At 47.7% G+C, this 18,202-nt stretch overlaps 1 long non-coding RNA gene across 1 annotated transcript; it reads left to right on the forward strand.

Moving 5' to 3' along the window:
* Positions 1–8,684: 8,684 nt before the first annotated feature.
* On the forward strand, positions 8,685–10,528 carry LOC115067157. The gene is made up of 3 exons (XR_003846589.1): positions 8,685–8,799; positions 9,071–9,134; positions 10,175–10,528. It is a non-coding gene; the product is annotated as an uncharacterized LOC115067157 (long non-coding RNA).
* Positions 10,529–18,202: the final 7,674 nt, after the last annotated feature.

The raw sequence follows: 18,202 nt of genomic DNA on the forward strand, positions 1-18,202 counted from the left end.
AAAAATTCAAATGCTGAAGAGGCTAAATTTCATGATAAACTGCTACTAATCTCTCATCGCCTTTCAGTTGTAGATTAAACTTTAACAGCTGTATGTATTTACAGGAAAAATTGATAATAAAGAGTGCCTAGTGTTGCCCTCACTCTAGACTTCCACTGGGGTCTTGGAATGTGCTCCTCTAGAATGAGCCCTAGCCCTCCTCTGTGATGTGTTTTCTCTTTTTCTGCAAGATGTCCGATGGATACCTATGTCTTCTCTGGTCTCACAGCTTCCAATATCTTGTCATGGATTTGATCTCAGACCACTTTCTTCATTCAGCAAACCGTCATTGGGCCCTTCTGTGTGGCAGGCACATGCTAGCAGCTGTGTGTACAGAAATGGAAGCTAGACTGTGGGTCCCACCCACCTGCTCAGCTTCGCTTAGCTATTTGTTAAGGACATGAAAGGGATTGAAATAGTCAGGTTTTTATTTTTATTTTTTTGGTCTTTTTGAGACAAGGTCTCCCTGTAACCCCAGGTGTCCTGGAACTCACTATGTAGACCAGGCTGGCCTTGAACTCACAGAGATCTGCCTGCCTCTGCCTCCCAAATGCTGGGATTAAAGGTGTGTGCCACCATGCCTGGCTGGAAGTTTTCAGTGACATGGAGTCCTGTCTGGCTACAAGGCAGAGTATGTGTGGGACATGGGAGTGTGAGGGGCCCAAAGAAGTGAGGATCATCCCTTTGAAATAATACCCTGGGGCACCAGGCTCTCTCCTATACACAGGGTGTGCCCTCAGGCTCCAATTACCCATGAACCTGCAGTGTAGTTGCCACCCCAGCATTCTGCTGTGCTTCAAGGACACAAACTCACCTTGGTGGTGAGAGTCATAGCTATTGGCTGCCTCCATCTCCAATAGCCATACCTTGTGGGTCTGCCATGCAGGGGACAGAGAAGGTGATAGACAAGGCTCTGCCTGGCACAGCCACCTCCTAGAGGGGCCTCAAGGACAGTAGCTCAGGAAGGTATTGATCATGAGAAATGACTCAGCTGGGATGACATCAGAATGAATCAGGAGATATTGTGCTCTGACGTCTGGGGAGCTGGGCCCAGTGACTGCCAAAGAGGATGTTCTGGTGTGTGTCACACTAAAGCCTGGAGGCTATAGGGATGTGACCTGGAGCCACCCCAGAGGCAGGGACTGGAGCCCTGCTGAGTGATGCATTAGTGTAGGAAGAAAGGATGATTAACAACTGACCTTGGATGGTGCATGTGGAGAAATGTCCTTGGGCTAGGCTCTCCTATCAGTAAAATGTCCTGTGCAAATTCTAGCTTTGAAGATAGATAGCAGGCAGGCATGGAGGGTGGCGGACACCAGCTTGATGGGGCAGGTCACTTGTCTGGCCCTGCCTGGAAGGAAGATCATGGATACACAAGGAAGGTGGCTAGGAGTTGCTAGAAGACTGGAGGTCTTCAGAGATACAGCATGGAGATTAGGCAAGCCTTTACCTGTAGACAGGTAGGTCTCAGGGAAGAAACAGCATTCAGAAAGATCCTGCCAGCAGGACAGCAAGTGATGGAGTGAGGCACTGGGACCCTGTTCCCTCATGGTGCTCCCCACAAAAGTCCATGGAAGTGGGCTCAGGTGGGAGCTATTACTAGGCTGTCAGATTAACTGGAGGCTCTGGGGACCCACTGTCCCATTTTGCAGAGCTTAAGTGGGAGTGATTTGGAGCACAGCCCTTCCTCCTACTCTTCACCTCTGTGTGTGTCAGTGAGCTTCCTGGGGCACCAGGCAGGCTCCATTCCCTCGTTCAGTGTCATTTCCAGAAATAGAGGCTCCGTGGGTGGACCCGACCATCTAGTGAAGAGTGTCTTTGCGTCTGGGATGCTGGTGACATGCTGAATTCTCTTTATGGAGTTTGGATTTAAGTCCTACAAATGATGAAGTGAGAGATGAGGAAAGGATCCTCAGGAATTGAGGGAGCCAAGCCCTGGTCCAGATCTGGTTTTCAAGTCACCATGGACCCTGGGGAATGCCTGCTGCATGCATTTCTGGAGCCATGGTCTTGCATGTGTGTGACATGGCATGGGGGAATCTCCTGTCACACAGAGTGGTGGGCAGCAGCAGGAATCACAGCTCATGAGTATGTCTAATGCTGAGAAGCCCCAGGAACTGGACAGGGGCTGTGGGACTGTGCTCTCCCTCAGATCAAAAGGCTAAAGCAAAGAAATAGCACTGTGACCTTTTGGGGCTCTGCTGCTATTTGGGTGTGACTTGAATATGTCACCTAGGGGTTCATGTGTTAGAAACTTGGCCCCACTGTGGAGATGTGGTGGAACCTTTGAGAGAAGGGGTACAGTAGGAGGTCCAAGTCATAGAGGTCATGCCCTCAGAAGGGATTCAGGCATTTTGGGAGGTCCCTGAGTTCCTTCTGTAGAGTTGTAAAGAAGCAAGTCTGCATTGTTTCCTGTTTTCCCATGGGAAGGAACTCTCCATCCCTCACATAGTCCCAAGACACCATCCACCATGATGTGATATAGTCACAGAGGCTCTTGTTAGAACCCATGCATTGCTGATTGACCTCCAAAGTTGTGGGCTAAATAGTGCTTTTAAAATAAGTCACTCAGACTCCTGTGTTTCATTATAGCAACGGAAGAGGGACTAATACAATTCTGACCATCCCTCCTAGTAGGTTGAGCCTGCAGAAACCAGAGATTGCAATCCTCCTGCCTCTACCTCTTATGTGCTACGATTAGAGATGAGAGTCACCATGCCTGGTTTGTACAGTGCTGGGAATTGAACCCAGGGCTTTGGGTACACCAGACAATCACTGTACCAACTGAGCTACATTCCTAGCCTTCATAGTTCTTTTGAATGTGTTTTGTTTCATCAAATGGTTAAACCTTGGGGAGCACCAAACACATCCTTTCCTCTGGGTCAATCTGTCCTCCATGGTTGGAGGTGGGAATTCTATTGCTGCCGTGTGGGACATGGCAGTCGCTGACACTCATCCTCTGGCTGGCACCTTGTCCCACCCACTCCTTTAGAGCCTCACAGGGAATTGACACACCCTGTCTCTGCCTACCTCCATTCCCAGAAACTAATCATATGGACCCATGGAAAGCAAGGGGACCAGGAAATCCTCCTGGATGGCAGCAACCCAAGGCTATCTATATCAACTCTGTCCTGTTGTCAGAATCAGAACCTGCCCTTTCTCTCTGGTCACTGGGAGTGTCTGCTGACCAGCTCTCCCTCAGAGCTCCAAGTCCTGATGTGAGAAGTAGAAATTTGTATTGGGAGGTCCACTGTGATTGTGTCTCTGCTAACACGGGCAGACAGTGCACTTACACCCCTGCTTACATGGCAGAGTGTGTAGAACTGTGCCCTGTAACTGCCCCAGGCTCAGCATGTGGTTTCTTGCTAGGATCTGAGTGAAGCTCCCACCTAACACTGAGGAACACACTATTCTGCTGATGGAGTTCATTGTGAATGCACAAGACAGAGTGTAAACAGAGCCAGACTTTGCCTCCTTCAATCGGAGCAGATCCCTGGGGGGACATGGAATCCTCACTAATCCATAAGGAGGAGCTGATGAGAATGCTAATAAGGGCTTGCATGGGGAGCCATGGACCCCCTCAGTCTCTAAGATCTCAGATGTGCCTCTGACAACCCTGCATCTGTCCATGGCGGGCCCTCTAATCTGCTGCTGTGAGTGAGGATCTGGAACCATCTCCCATTTGTAGTTTTGCTAACCATGAGGCTGCAGAATGTGTTGACTGATAATGGCTGAACAAATAGAAAATCCCAGAGGCCCAGTGGAGCATGTAAGGATGAAGTAACTGATGCCATGGGATCCGGCTCTCACTGGATGCTCTGAGGGACTCCATGTCCAGGGGCTCCCAGCCTAACCCTACTGGAGAGGCAAAGTACACCAGGCCAGGCTGTGCTTTTGGGACTCAAGTTCACTGAATGTCGTGCTCAGTAAAGTCTAGTGTTTAAAGTGTGCAGTTGCATGCATCTTTATAACACACAGTTGTTTTTCCAGCTCCAAAATCAATCTAGATACAGAACATGCTCTCCTCCCAAATCACATTTGAGCCCCTTAGTGGGCAGCTGGCATGCTCCCACCCTAATGGGAGCTTATTTGTGTCGCCTGCGGTGTGGCTTTTTTAGGACACTATGTGGGTCCTCAGTGTGTGTTCCCTGTAGTCACCTCACCTGTGTATCAGAGGCCTGCTTTTTGGGTGCTGTGCCCTGTTCCCCAGCACTCACATGCTGGGCTTTTCCATTCACTAGTCTCTGTTCATTTGGACTTAATGCTTCTCTCCCACACACTGTGATGCCTGAATCCTTTTCTCCTGCCTCGTGGGACCGTTATAATCAGAGAAGTCAATATATTCAAAGCACATGGCATGGTACCTGGCATGAAGGAGTGCAGCATACCGGTTAGGCACAATAGAGCCACAGCAGGGAGTACTCAGACATTGTCCGGCTTTGCCTGAACCTGCTACACTGTGATCTGGGGCAAGTTAACTAACCTCTGGTGTTCTACCTTCTTCATTTGCAAATGATGATATAACAGTGCCTACCTTAGATGCCTGTCACCCACACTCTTGAAGTCCCATTTTTCTGTTCTGAAAAGTAGGGATTCTCAGCTGGAATTTGGAAAAGTGATGTTCACTCAGACCTTTCTTCGACTGGAGTAAGGGAACTGAAAGTGTCACGTGGCACTTCACCCTCGTCATTCTCTTTCTTGGGGAAACTCACTGCATTAAGGTGTTGTCCTGGCCCCTGGGTGGGGACTGGCATGACTCTGGTAAAGATAGAGAGCAGAAAACCAATAGAGTCAGTCCAGGGAGAGTGGTTGGTAAGAAGGGTTCAGGGGACAGACAGAGAGAAGCCACCAGGGCTGAGCACTGCAGTCTTTCTGGTCTCACTAGTCAGACCTAAGGCATTGAGTGCCATCCTGGGATCTGTGATAAGGTGCCCTGGTGTCCCCTCTCCCCATCAGTAAAACACACAAGCCACCAACCTGTGGGTGATGGTCTGTAGGGGCAGGGGCCATGGAGGTGGGGCAGTCTGGGGAACACCAGGCTCAAAATGGCTTTGCTCATATAAGTAAAGTATTTTCATTCTGGAGGTCAGGATGAACCAATCACTGTGCTCTGCATGGGGTGAGCCACAGGATTACACTTGCCAGCTGTGGGTTGGCACAAATCATCACGACCCCCATATGCACTCTTGTATCCTAGCTCAGAGCCTCTTCACCTCTCCTCCACTAAATGAGAACCAGGCAGGATCCTTCTGGAAGCTTTAGGACACCTGGATGGATTTTTGGAAAATGCTGGAAGATTCTGGTATAAAATGAAAGCTCAGCTGTGAGTGCTTTGTTGGCTCCGAGAGTGAGTATCCAGATCTTGAGTATCCAGAGCAGCACCATGGTGACAGCTGCAGATCCTCACAGTAGAGGTGGAAGTGTGAGGGAGGACTGTGGGCCCTACTCTTGGGGTCTTGCCACACAGAAGTGAAGGAGAAACGGGGCCGAACCAGCAAAGACATCTGTCATCCTGCCTTAACCTTCACCTGTCTGGTCTGTCCTGTTCCAGGAGCACTGATGGGCCAAGAACACAGGGCAGCTCTATTATGCAGTGGGCCAGAGAAACCATGAAGGCCGCTGCTCATGTGGATTCTGTCACCACCAGGCACCCATGAGATCTGTGCAGATAAGATCGCTCCATCTCTAGCTTGCTGGAAGGTGTGCTATCCCCACGTCTCCTCTGTGGGAAGCCTCATTGAACATCTGCCTCTGTAACATGGACGGCCAACATTGTGAAGGCCACGAATGCATACCAGGGTACCATTAGATGTTACTCTGTGTTTAGTGCTAGCTCAAGACACTGCTCCTGCAGTGAGGCCAAGATCTCAGCTGAGTTAGTGCTGTTGGCCAATGGCTTGGTGATTATGTGACAGGTTGCGATAGTCTAGTCAAAGCACGGTGAAGCCAACTCCCTCCTCCTGGGGTGGTCAAGAAGCCTGGGGCCCATCATATCTCTCCTGGGAGAATACAGGGATACATACATGGACCCAGCAGCCACAGCACACCCTCTCAGCAAAGCTGCCAGCAGAGTTGGCTGTTTCTGGTTCTTACAGTGTAGTGGGTTGGGACACTGCTGTTCAAGGCTAGCTTGCTCGTGGGAATGCTCTGTGGAGATCCTTCCTCTGATTTCTCTGTTCTCCTTCCTAGTAATATCTCAGTTTTGTTCCCTGTTCATCCATATGCACCAAGCACTGTTACCCACTAGAGAGTGAACAGAGATGTTGCTTCTTTCTCCTCCTTCATTGGGTTAAATCAGGAGGCTAGAGAAACAGCCATCTTGCAACCATGAAGTGACCACAGAGACACTGGATGGAGGAAGAGGAAGAGGATGAGGGAAGGGTCTGGGACACTGACCTTTGGGGTCTCTACTCCAGCAACATGTGGGAAGCAATACCACCTCCCTCCCCCATTTAGCTGTGCAACTCTCAGTTGACTGGCAGGCAGAGGACATGGTCCCTTTCTGATTCAGGGCTGAGTCAGAAGCTATTAAGCTAAGCTCTGAAGGGTGGCCCATCTGAGAAGGGCTGGGGCATGGCCCTGTGTGACACCAACTGATATAAAGTCCATAATCGCTGATTCAGAGACAGAGCCACCCATCTAGTCACTGGAGTCATCTCTGTGCACTGGCCTTGGAGAGCTGGAGGCCAGGTCTCAATTGCAGCCTGAGATCATTTACTGTTGGTGACCTTGCTGAGTTCTTGAAGTTGTGTCACTCCCTGTCTGCAGTCTGTAGCATGCAGAGAGTGATGGCATCTTCCTTGTGGGGCTGCTGGGAATGAAATGCATCAATTGTGAAGAAGTACTTGGTATAGTACCTGGTACAGGACTGTGCACAGCACACTGTCACAGAGGTCATAATCTATGATATAGAAAAGCCCTTCGTTCCAGTTCCATACTCTGCATCCTGCTAGCAAATCCCACCAACAAATCCAGTCCTCTAGCAGTTTGAACCCAGTTGGTTGAGGACTCAGGAGCATGATGCCCAGTTGTTTATGCAACTGACCCTGTGTGTGACCATGGTAAACAAGTCTCCCTGGAGCCCAGCTGCTTTGTTTACAGAAAGAGAGGCTTGCCTGGGAGTGAAGTCTGGTCTCTGTCATTAGAAGGTCCTGAGGTTTGTCATTATCTAGGTAATTCCATCATGCAGGAGACTCTCAGGCTGCAGGGAGACTTCCCTGGCTCCCTGAACATGACTCAGTGTCCCAGTGCTGCTGCTTAATCAGCACACGCCTTTCCTGAGTTTCCATCAGGCCAGGGAAAAGACATTGAATTCACATTGTTCTGGGATAGAGAAATACATCTGCTGCCCTGTGTGAGGTCGTTCTCTCCAGGAGCAGGGTCCTGAGTTTCCTTTCTCCTTTGGCAGCTGAGGATGCTATCCTGTTTCAGGGTGTGACTTTCACTAGGTGGCAATGGGTTTGCCCAGCCTTGGGAGCCCAGAGGCCATCCTTCATTGCTTCTGGAACCTATGGACACATTGATTTTCCTTTGTGGTCTGAATGAAAAAATGAGTTTTCACCAGTGTGTGGGTTGAATAACAGCTTGTAGGCACCAGCCTTTTGTAGGAAGCACAGTGTGTGCTGGTGGTAGCTACTCTAGCTACCCCTTTGAATAGTGCAACTTTGTTTCCTACACAGCCCAGTAAGCGTCCACTTCTGGATGACTTGGTGAGTGACCAGCATGGACTTGCAAGCCCTCTGATCTTCATTACTTGGGATAGTCTGGTCCTATCTGGATGCACAGTATAGTCAGAGCATGAGAAGCGAGCTGCAGATGGCTCACTGACACTAGGTGAGCTATGCCAACGGTCAGAGTCCTCAGTGCCAGCTTGGTCACTGCATCAAGAGGTACCTAGGGTGTTCAACTTGTGCATGAATCTGCTGTAGGAAAAGTAGAGAGTCCGTGTGACCCCAGAGTTCAAAGTCAAGTTGAGGGCCTGGTACCTGTGTGACTTTGGGGAAGATGTGGTCTCCAGCAGTTCTGTGAACCCTCTGTTGTCCTCCCTCCCAGGGAGAGGCAGCCTGTAGTGTTCTCATACCTGAGCACTATGGTCTGTAGCTCCCAGTTCTCTTGATCTGGAAAAATCATGTGACTACCTGATCCTCATCTCTATCAGGGAGAGCAGCTATGGACACTCCTGAAACAGGGACTTGGGTAGTCAGGTCTTTTCCTTTTAAAAAATTTTGATTTTGTGTTTTCTGTGAAACACTCTATTTATAGATGCTGGGGGTGTCAGGTCTAAATCTGGGGCTTATAAGAGGAGTTGTGGTTGGGGATACAACTTGGAGCTTATCAGTTATAAATGATACTTTAGTCCACAGGAGAGAATGTGGAGTCAGCTGAGAGGCACTGAAGACTCTGTGCTGCTGGGCGTGTGAGTGTCCAGTTGAAGGAGAGGGCACCCAGAGATGAAAGGGGAGGGACATGGGAGGGAAGGTACTCCTGGGCCTCATCTCCTGAGAGTTACACCAGGTCTCTCCTTAGCAGTCTGGAAAGAACTGGGCCTCTACCTTGCAGGCTTTTGATGGACAAGAAAGAGAAGAGCCTGTTGGCACCTGGAGGCTATACACCACAAAGGTGACATCAAGGGACGGCACCTTTCCTCCCTACTTCTGAGGGCTAGACTGAATGGCGTGTCCTGGATGCCACAGCCTTGTATCCCTAGAACCCTAAATCAGTTCCTTCCCGAGACAGTGTCCAGCTCAGCATCTTCTTCAGGTAGGCTGGGCCGTCCACTGCATCTTGTTGAATGGCTTGTTCTGTTGACCACGAGAGACCCTCCCACCCTCCCAGGAACAGCAGAGCTGCCTGCATACCCTTGCAGACTCTTGGACTTTGTTTGCATGTTCTAAGGCTAAATCTTGCTCTCTTGGAGGGAATAACTCATCCTTTGAACTTATAAACATACCAGAGTGAGGAGAAGAAGACAAAAGCTAGAAAATCAATGATGTGCTTCTTTAGTTTTTATTTTTTTAAATTCTATTTTCAGATTATCTTAATTGTATGCCCTTACTAGGACACATTTGAACATCACAGAAGAATACTTTAAAAAGGTAAAAGCAACCATCCTCAACTACGCAGTGATGAGATACCTTCGTCATTTCTTATCCTTTGTCTAACTCCTTCTATGGAAATGTTTTAAAAACTTTTGTATGTATGAGTGTTTTGACTGCATGTATGTAGTGGACCATTGCATGCAGTGCCCGTGGAGACCAGAAGAGGGCATTGGATCCCCTGAAACTGGAATTAAACCATGTGGCTTCTGGGACCCAAACTCAGGTCCTCTGCAAAAGAGCATCTAGTACTCTTAACCACTGAGTCCTCTTTCCAACTCCTTCTATTAAAATTTTCTTGTCATCAAGTGGTACATATAATTTCGTGTGCATCACATTTTATCTTAAACATTTCTCCAAGTCAGTGAACACTTCAAAAAGTAGCAGTTTAAAAGGTAGTATAATATATCAGATTAAATTACATCAAATGATGTTCTACTTAGAAAACCCCTTACTGTTGGACATCAACTTTTCCCCCAAGAAATAATTAGCATTGATAACGTGGTACAGCAAACAATGATGACCTCTGACTTAAGATGGTGCAACTTATGACAGCATGCAAGTGATACACATTCATTAGAAATTATGAGTAGTTTGTGTGTATATGTATGTATGTGTACATATGTATGTGAGAGAGAGAGACAGAGAAAGTATGTGTGTATGTATGGAGAGAGAGAGAGAGAGAGAGAGAGAGAGAGAGGTGCATGCATGCATAAGGAGATTAGAAGTCAACTTCAGTGTCCTTCCTCAGTCACTGTCTACCTTATGTTTTTGAGACAAGATCTCTCACTGTCCTGGAGCTCACCAGGTAGGGAAGGTTGGCTGGTCAAGAAGCCCCAGGGATCCACCTGTCTCCACCTCCCCAATTCTGGGATTACAAGTGTATGCCACCATGCTTGGCTTTTTGAAGTGGGTTCTGAGGACTGAAATTGGATCCTCAACCTCAAATAGCATATCAGTTACTTTCTGTTGCTGTGATAAAACAGCATGATGCAAAGTGACTTGTAGAAGAAAGAATTTATTTTGGTTTATGGTTCCAGAGGGACCGTCTCTAATGGCAGGGAAGGTGTGACAGAAGACAGCAGAAGCGGGAAGCTAAGCAATCACCTTTCAACCTCACATGGGAAACAGGGTAACTGAAAGTGAGGTGAGACTCTAAACTCTCAAAGTGCCCCCCTCCCCCCAAATGATGTACTGCCTTCAACATTGTGCCAGTCCTAAAAGCTCCACAACCTCTCCAAACAGTGCCACCAACTGGGAACCAAGTGCTCAGATAATGAGTCTGACATTTCACATTTAAGCCACTGCACTCCAGTCCCTGGCCCCCATAGGCTCATGGCTATATCATAATGCAGAATGCGTTTAGTCCAACTCTAAAAATTCTCCCACAGTCTTTCATAATCTCAATACATTTCTCACTTAAACCGTTATGCACAACAAACACTTTAGGGATGAAGCCATCTCTCCAGTTGAGGATGAATTTTGTGTGTGTGTGTGTGTATCCATCAGGTACTTGCATTTCCTTTTTGTCTGGAAGGTAAAATTCTGTAGCTGGTGACCACTAGAAATATGACGATTTACTAGCCAGGGTTGGGGAGGTTATAGATAAGTTACAACATTGCTAATCATGTGCTTGAGCTCCTACTGAGTGCAGGTGCTGCGATGGAGACACGTATAGAACATTGCTAGTGCCTCTGTGGGAGATGATGCAGCCCTCAGGGACTTCAAGCAACCCATGGGCATCCCAGCAGCTTTCAACAGTGGGGAACTGGTAAGCAGCGGTGAAGGTCTTGTCAGGCTTTGCATTTCTGTCTTCACTGTGTTCAATTCCATTTTGGTCCTCTCCTGCTTCTCCGAAGAGCTTTAGGTTGGTGAATGAGGATAGTTTGAGGTCAGTCTAGGAAGAACCAGAGTCCTACTCTGGCAGAGACACATGCTATGTGGAAAAGGGTGGGAGGAACATGTCTGCTGCTGAATAGTGGGAAGGCTGGGAGCTGGAAAGAAACAATTAGCCCAGGGAACAGGCTGTCCACAGACCTATACCCTGGCCCCGGGCCAGGAAAGTTCCTGCTCGTGCTCAGCATTAGGACACAGGGAAGAGATGACTTTCACTCTGAGGACAGGTGAGGTCAGCCAGAGGGCATGCAGACAGTCCAGTCTGACTCCAAGCTCAACATTGTAGCCCGGGAGGGGCAGCTGTGGCACACGCTGAGTTGAGGAGGTTGACAATGAGTCTAATCCGCTCACCAAGATTTCAGGAGGTTCACCAGCATTTTCCCGATGCTACACGGCAACTACCAAGGCTCAAGATGATTTTATATTTTATAGATGGAGAAACTGAAGCTCAGAGAATTTTAGGTCAGGCAAGTAGACAGCCAAGGCAGAGGCATCTTTCTTCCCTTTTTCTTTCTCCTTCCACCCTCTCTTTCAACAATGTCTCTCCCTGTAGCCCAGGCTGTCTTCGTGCCTCAGCTCCCTGAGTGCTGGGACCCCAGGCCTTCTCTTCCTTCCAGAATCACTTCCCAGCCTCCTTGTCCCATAGCCAGTTTTTCATGTGGATCAGATAAGTGACACCTCACCTCTCAGAACTGTTGTGTAGTTGTTGCTTTATGAAATAGTAGCAACGACATAGAAATTATTTCCCACTTCTTTTTTAAATTTAATTTATTTTTAAATTTTATGTGTATGAGTGTTTTGGATGCATGTTTGTAAGTGCACCAGGTGTGTTCAATATCGGGCAGAGGCCAGAAGAGGGCATCACATCCTCTGGCACTGGAGTTGCAGACAGTTGTTAGCTGCCATGTGGATGCTGTGAATTGAACCCAGGTCCTATGGAAGAACAGCAAGTGTTCTTAACTGCTGAGCTGTCTCTCCAGCCCCATTTCCCACTTATTAAAGGCACAGACATCTGCAGCACTACTGATGCTCAGAGGGTGAAAATGGAATGTGCCAAGAGGTAAGTACAGCAAATATTAGCAATAGCATGAGTTGTGTGTTTAACGTAATTAGAAATGGGTTTTCCCTGTGGAAGTGGGAAATGTTGAGCATTTTCACAGTGGAGTGTTCACACAAAGAGAATTGCATGGACTTCTTGAGCTCTTGTGGTTTCCAAAGTCATTGTCATGGCTGTGACCCAGAGAATACCACAAGCTGCCAGTGAAGTTGACAATTACACAGTGAGTCAGATGGTCTCAGAATCCATACCTGCCCGGCTCCTTATTGCTGATGTCAACCCTTTTAGCCTCTCTGAAGTTGTGCCTATGGCTTGGATTAAACACTCCTCAATGTCTTTGGACTGTCTGCCCATGGCTAGAATGTTAGATGGAGCCATAAAAGCCCATACTTCAAAGAGCTTCAGAAAGTCAGCCACAAGTTTCATTCTGTCTGTCCTCCATCTAGGGCTGGTGTCAGGGGCAGGATATGGCAGCTCTGACTGTTGTTCATTCCATATGAGGACACAGTGCATGTGCCACTGAACTTGGCTTCCCAGTTGTGGTGATATGCCAGTTGGGGAGATTGGAAGGGGGCAGCATCAAGATCCACCCCGGGACAGGCCTCGACTCTGGGTTTTCTACGTCGCTTTGTTTTATTTCTAGAATGGTATTAACCTTCTCCTGGTTTTAGGTATGCTCTAGGTGAGGACTCAGAAGGGGAAGTGCCCAGCTTAAGGCTGCTCAAGTGCCCAGCTGTGAACTCAGGTAATCATCTCTCCTTGCCTGGACTCCTCTGGGTATCCATGTGGCATAGTTCCCACTTGAGGCCTTTGTTTATGTCATATCTGTGCTCAGTAATAGATGTGTGCTCATGGGTGATGGCTCAGATGACTTCCAGATCCCTTTCTTCCCAGAGCTGGATTCTCTTAACTCATTTATCTCTTTGTTATGAAAAAAAAAATCCTCATTTTCAGAGATCTATTTCTAGATCTATTTTCCATGATCTGGTTTCTAAAATTCCCTAATTTGCAAATAATTCCTTCACCTTTTGTCAATGCTATGATCTCACTTTATATTTAATTCACTTACTTGTCCATTTATTCATTCTTTATTATATGTATCCAGTATTTCATTGACTAAATACTTTGGGGGCCTTGTTATGTGTAAGTCCTGAGACTATGAAATGGGAAGGGGCGGCCATGCCTGTGATAGCACTTTGTAGCTGGGAAGGCTGTCTTACCCAGAGAATGGCACAGGGATGATAAATTCTGTAATAAAAGCACGAAGCCCACAGCATTAATTCTGCTAGAGTTCACAAGGATGGAGAGGCGAGAGCTTTGGAGGCAAAGCTTCAAAACAGAGACGTCAGAGGAACTGTTGGGTTTCCAGGTCACCCTGAAGGACATTCCCCAGACAGAGTGGACTCCCAAATTCATAAATTCATGATGTGCTGAGAGAGAGAGAGAGAGAGAGAGAGAGAGAGAGAGAGAGAGAGAGAGAGAGACTTTGGGTCAGAGCCTAGGTAGGAAGCTATAAGTGGATTGGACCGTTTCAGTTTTACTTTTTAAAAATTATTTATTTATTTTTATTTTATGTAACGGCTTCTGGTGTCTGTTCACACAGCAGCCCCACAGGCCATTGAAAAAACCCGAAGAATGACAGGTCCAGCTTTGGATCCTGCCTTACTGATGTGACTGTTCTTAGTGAGCAACCTCAGCCCCACCTTTACCCAGTGGAACAGGAGTGAATCGAAAAGTCACCATGGGCCCCTTACTCACACTTTCAGTCAATCTGGTCTGGAAATATTACATGGAAAGTCTTGTGTTTTGGGAATAAGAGCACTGGGTGCTTTTGCAGAGGACCCTGGCTAGATTCCCAACACCCACATGGCGGTTAACAACTGTCCATAACTCCAACTCCAGGGGATTCGATGCCCTCTTCTGACCTCCTTGGGCATTGCATGACACATGGACACACTTATATACATGCAGACAATACATTCATACACACAAAAATAAAAATAATAAATAGAATTTGGAAAGAAAGTCCTGTGATTTTAGATACTGTAATTCAGTCTACTGTTACAATTATCCTATTCCTGTTGTTGATCTCCTATTGCAGCTAATTTATGAATTATTGTAATCATGGGTGTGCATGCACAGTCAGCTCTCTGTGACCAAGGATCCCATTTTCATAGATTTGATCAACAGTGAATTGAAAGTACTTTAAAGTTGCATTTGTACTAAATATAAAAACTTTTTTCTTGTCATTCCCTAAACCATACAGAATAGTAAGTACGTGTATGCACATCATTCACAGGTTGAAGTAATGTGACTTCAATCTCTACCTGTGAGAGAGGGAAAATCAGGGTCCCCTCTTAGGGTTTTTTATTAAGCACTAAAGTACAGTGGCAAGGATGGAGTGGAGAGGAGGGTGCTATGTGCAATTCATGGGAGGGCTTAAGCATCTGCAGATCTCTGTATTGTGGAGGGTTCTAGAACCTATCCCCTGTGGATAGGAGAGACTCTGTTGGATGAACAGAGCCTACAGAGTCACCATTAGCCTGGTCCAGCCTCCCTGGGGTTTTGGGAGTGTGTCTCCATAGACAACGAAGGGCTTCCATCTTCCCTTTACAGGCCCAGCCTTATAAGTCCTTCTTTTAAGTCTTCTTATAAGACTTCTGCCTTTGGAACCTTTGCCACTGCCACAGGAAGAACAGGCAGGGCTGCTGGAGCAAAGGGCCACATGCTGGGGCTCCAAATGACAGACATTTGTTCTCTAAGGGCTCTGGATGCCAGAAGTTTAAATCAAGGGCTCTGCAGGGGATCTCCCTGCAGGGGGCCCTCCTCAGCTCTTCCAGCCCTGTCTGTCCCTGGATGTCTGGGCTCAAGTCATGTGACTTCAATCTCTGCCTGTAAAACAGGGAAAATCAGGGTCCCCTCTTAGGGATTTCAGTTTCATTAATAAAAGAATTTAAGAATGGACCCAAATGGAAGCTTAAAGACAATTTTATTAAAGTTTAAAAGAAAAACCTCCAGGGCAGGCAAACTGTAAAGCTCAGCAGCTGCCCAGAAAAAGAGAATGGAGGAAGGATAAAACGCCTTGGCATTTTAAGCCTGCATGGAGGAGGACAGACACATGGTGGTCTAGCAGTCACATGACAGGAAGAGGAGATTTAGAGAAAGAGTAACAAAGCCCAAAGGATTGGGAAGCCCAGAGTGCTAGGGCATGCATTAAAAGAGACAGAAAGAAGAGGAGAGGTTATGCTTTTCTGGAGAATTTAGAAAAGTGGGCAGACGGAGAGCAATGTGTTTAAGGCAAGATTAGCTAAGGGTTGTGGGTGGGGATTCTGGGCACGAAAACTTTGCCATCTCCTTAAAATCCTAATGATTTGGCCTGGTCTATCTCCTTAGCATGGCTCTAGGAACTCGCCTTCCTTGGAGTGGACCCTTAGCGAAGTGACTGACTTGGCTTAAATGGAATGTTATGTCTTTACCCAAACCAAAGATCCTACTCTATTGACCAGGATTTTCCTCTTAAGAGGTCTTTATTGTTATTGTAAAATCTGTGTTTTCCCCAGTGTCTGAACTCACACCACCATCTCCACCCAGTGTGATGTCTCTGCTCCTATCCTGTGGATTAGGGCCAATTTCAATGACCCCTCAGTCAATGACTTCTGCAAGGGTCCTATTTTCAAACAAGCTCATGTTTACAGACACTGTGAGGTTAGGAAGCCAACGTGTCCTTTTGGGGAACACAGTTAAGTGGTTAACCGGCAGTTCAAGGAGAGGAGCCACACTGAGTGAGCATCCCCCAGTACCCTATAGGTATGCAGCTTGACTGAGCCCAGCAGTCAGGAAGCTTAGAAGTTCTAGATTGTTTCACTGTGGACATAGGAAGGAGTGAGGGAGAGGAGAGAGACAGGGAGGGAGGTAGAGAAGGAAGAAGGAAGGGAAGGAGACGACATCCTGGAGCCAGCCATCTCTAAGAACTCTGTGTCACTCTGAGGTGGTGACCTGAGTGACTGAATCTTGAAGGATGGGGCAGAAGAAGACTAGACTGGTCCGTATTTGGAAGTAATTCTGCTAGTAGTTTGTGGGTTATACATAGCTTAGGTGAAACCAATCAGTTGGAGGTTATTCTAACAGAAAGAATAATTTGACCCTGAGCTGTTCCTAGAGTGTGCCTAGCCCTTCAGCCTCCATGGTTCCCCAGCTCCCTGGGTTTGGAATTAAGGAAGCCCTTGAGCAATATTGTTCTCAGGCTGTCATGACACAGAGGAAGGCTGCCCCCTTTAAAAATCCCTCACACAAATGTAGTCTTATTACCAGTAAAGCCTTGGCTTTTTAAAATGCAGGGCCCCCTGTGCTTTGTAGCAAGAGCTGTTAGCAGTGAATTCAGCTGGAATTGACAGGAGCCCTGGGGGAGGGCAGCTTACTGATGGAGGGGGAGGGGACCAAGGTCCCCAGCCACATCAACACTGGCATCAACACTGACTCCATAATTTTGTTCAGAGAGGTCCCTGAATATCTCCAAATCCCCTTCAAAACAACAAAGGGTGATGTCTGGGTCTGTGGATTACAGAAATCCTGAAATAATTAGCTCACTTAGCAAGGCTTGTCCAAGCACCTGCTGCTGTGTGCAGACCTCGTGGAGGGCGACTCAGGGGACAGGAGAGGCCCATAGCAATTCCAAGCCCCTAGTGATGACATATAGGCAACTGACCAGGTTGCTGTGGCACACTGGGGGCTGAGGGGAGTCCCAAATGGCTTCCAAGAAGGAAAGGGGACTCTTGCCTCACAGTGAGGAACAGAGAAGGAAGGCAGGCAGGCTTCAGAATAGCTCAGAAAACATTCCCTACATAAAACCTTATGGTGCATCCAGGTAGTGCTGGGAGCATACCCCTTTGGCAAGAGCAAGGGCTTCCTGAAGCAGTGATGGCGGCCCTGTGTGCTCCTTCTTGGTGGCTGGAATCATAAAAGGATTTTGAAACTGCTGTGTTGAGATTCTAGTTACTGCCTGTCTGGAAAAAGAGGCCTCCAGACTTCCAGGCACATTGGCCACCTGCTTCCCACAGAAAGAACACAGGCTGCAGGGGGAGCTCTAGAGATATCAGAGACACCAGCAAGAGCAGCCCAGAGGGCAGGGATGCCCAGTGGAGCCAGGGACCTCACTTGCCATGCCCTGAGACCTGTGTGAGGTGCAGATTACATTTCCCTGGACACTCACTGAGCATCTCCTGGTCTATGAAGGAATGTGCCAGGACCCTAGTCTCCCTGGCCCTGGCAGCAGGATAGGATATGCTTTATTTTCTATTAGCATATAGTAAGTACATATAATAATGTATTTCATCATGACATTTTCATACATGTATATATTTTGATCACATTCACCCCCCATTTCCCTCTCTTATTCCTTCTCAATCCTGCTGATTATCTTCTTCTAACCAGCTAGTACCCCTTCTGCCCCTCCCCCCCGGTGTGTGTGTGTGTGTATGTGTGTGTGTGTGTGTGTGTGTGTGTGTGTGTCCCCCTTCTGCCCCTCCCCCCCGGTGTGTGTGTGTGTGTGTATGTGTGTGTGTGTGTGTGTGTGTGTGTACCAGGGTTTAATAAGGGTTACTTACACAGGCATGGGTGAGGGAATGTTTTCTGGAATGTGAGCACCTTACTGTAGCCATAGCCCTGATGAAAATATCTCTTCTCCAGCAACTATGCACTGTTTAGGATGCTCTGAATCACCACTGACTACAGCTTTTCTGTTCACTCTTAGAGCATTGTGACGTTGGACATAAATGGTCAGTTGAAACAAGGCCAGTGGGAAGAAAGAAAGGGACTGGGGATGTCTATGGGCAGGATCCTCTGATGGCCAGAGGAGACAGGGAGGAGGAAGAAGAAAGACGGGAGCCAGGAAGGGAAGAAAGAAGGAGGCAGGAGGGCAGGCACAAGGGGACAAGGGAGGGAGAGAGGAAGATTGGACAGCATGAGGGTGTGGTAAGGACAACTTAGAGACACACTCCAGGCCTGCAGGTTCCTGGGTGGACAATGGTGACAGGTTGGGGGTAAAGTGGAGCAGAGAGAAATCACATCCGTGGTATGAGCTATGCCCTTGTAGTGGGGCCAGTGGTACAGGATCTAG

Source organism: Nannospalax galili, unplaced genomic scaffold (genome assembly GCF_000622305.1).
Source record: "Nannospalax galili isolate Female #2095 unplaced genomic scaffold, S.galili_v1.0 scaffold100, whole genome shotgun sequence".
NCBI classification, from domain to species: Eukaryota; Metazoa; Chordata; class Mammalia; order Rodentia; family Spalacidae; genus Nannospalax; species Nannospalax galili.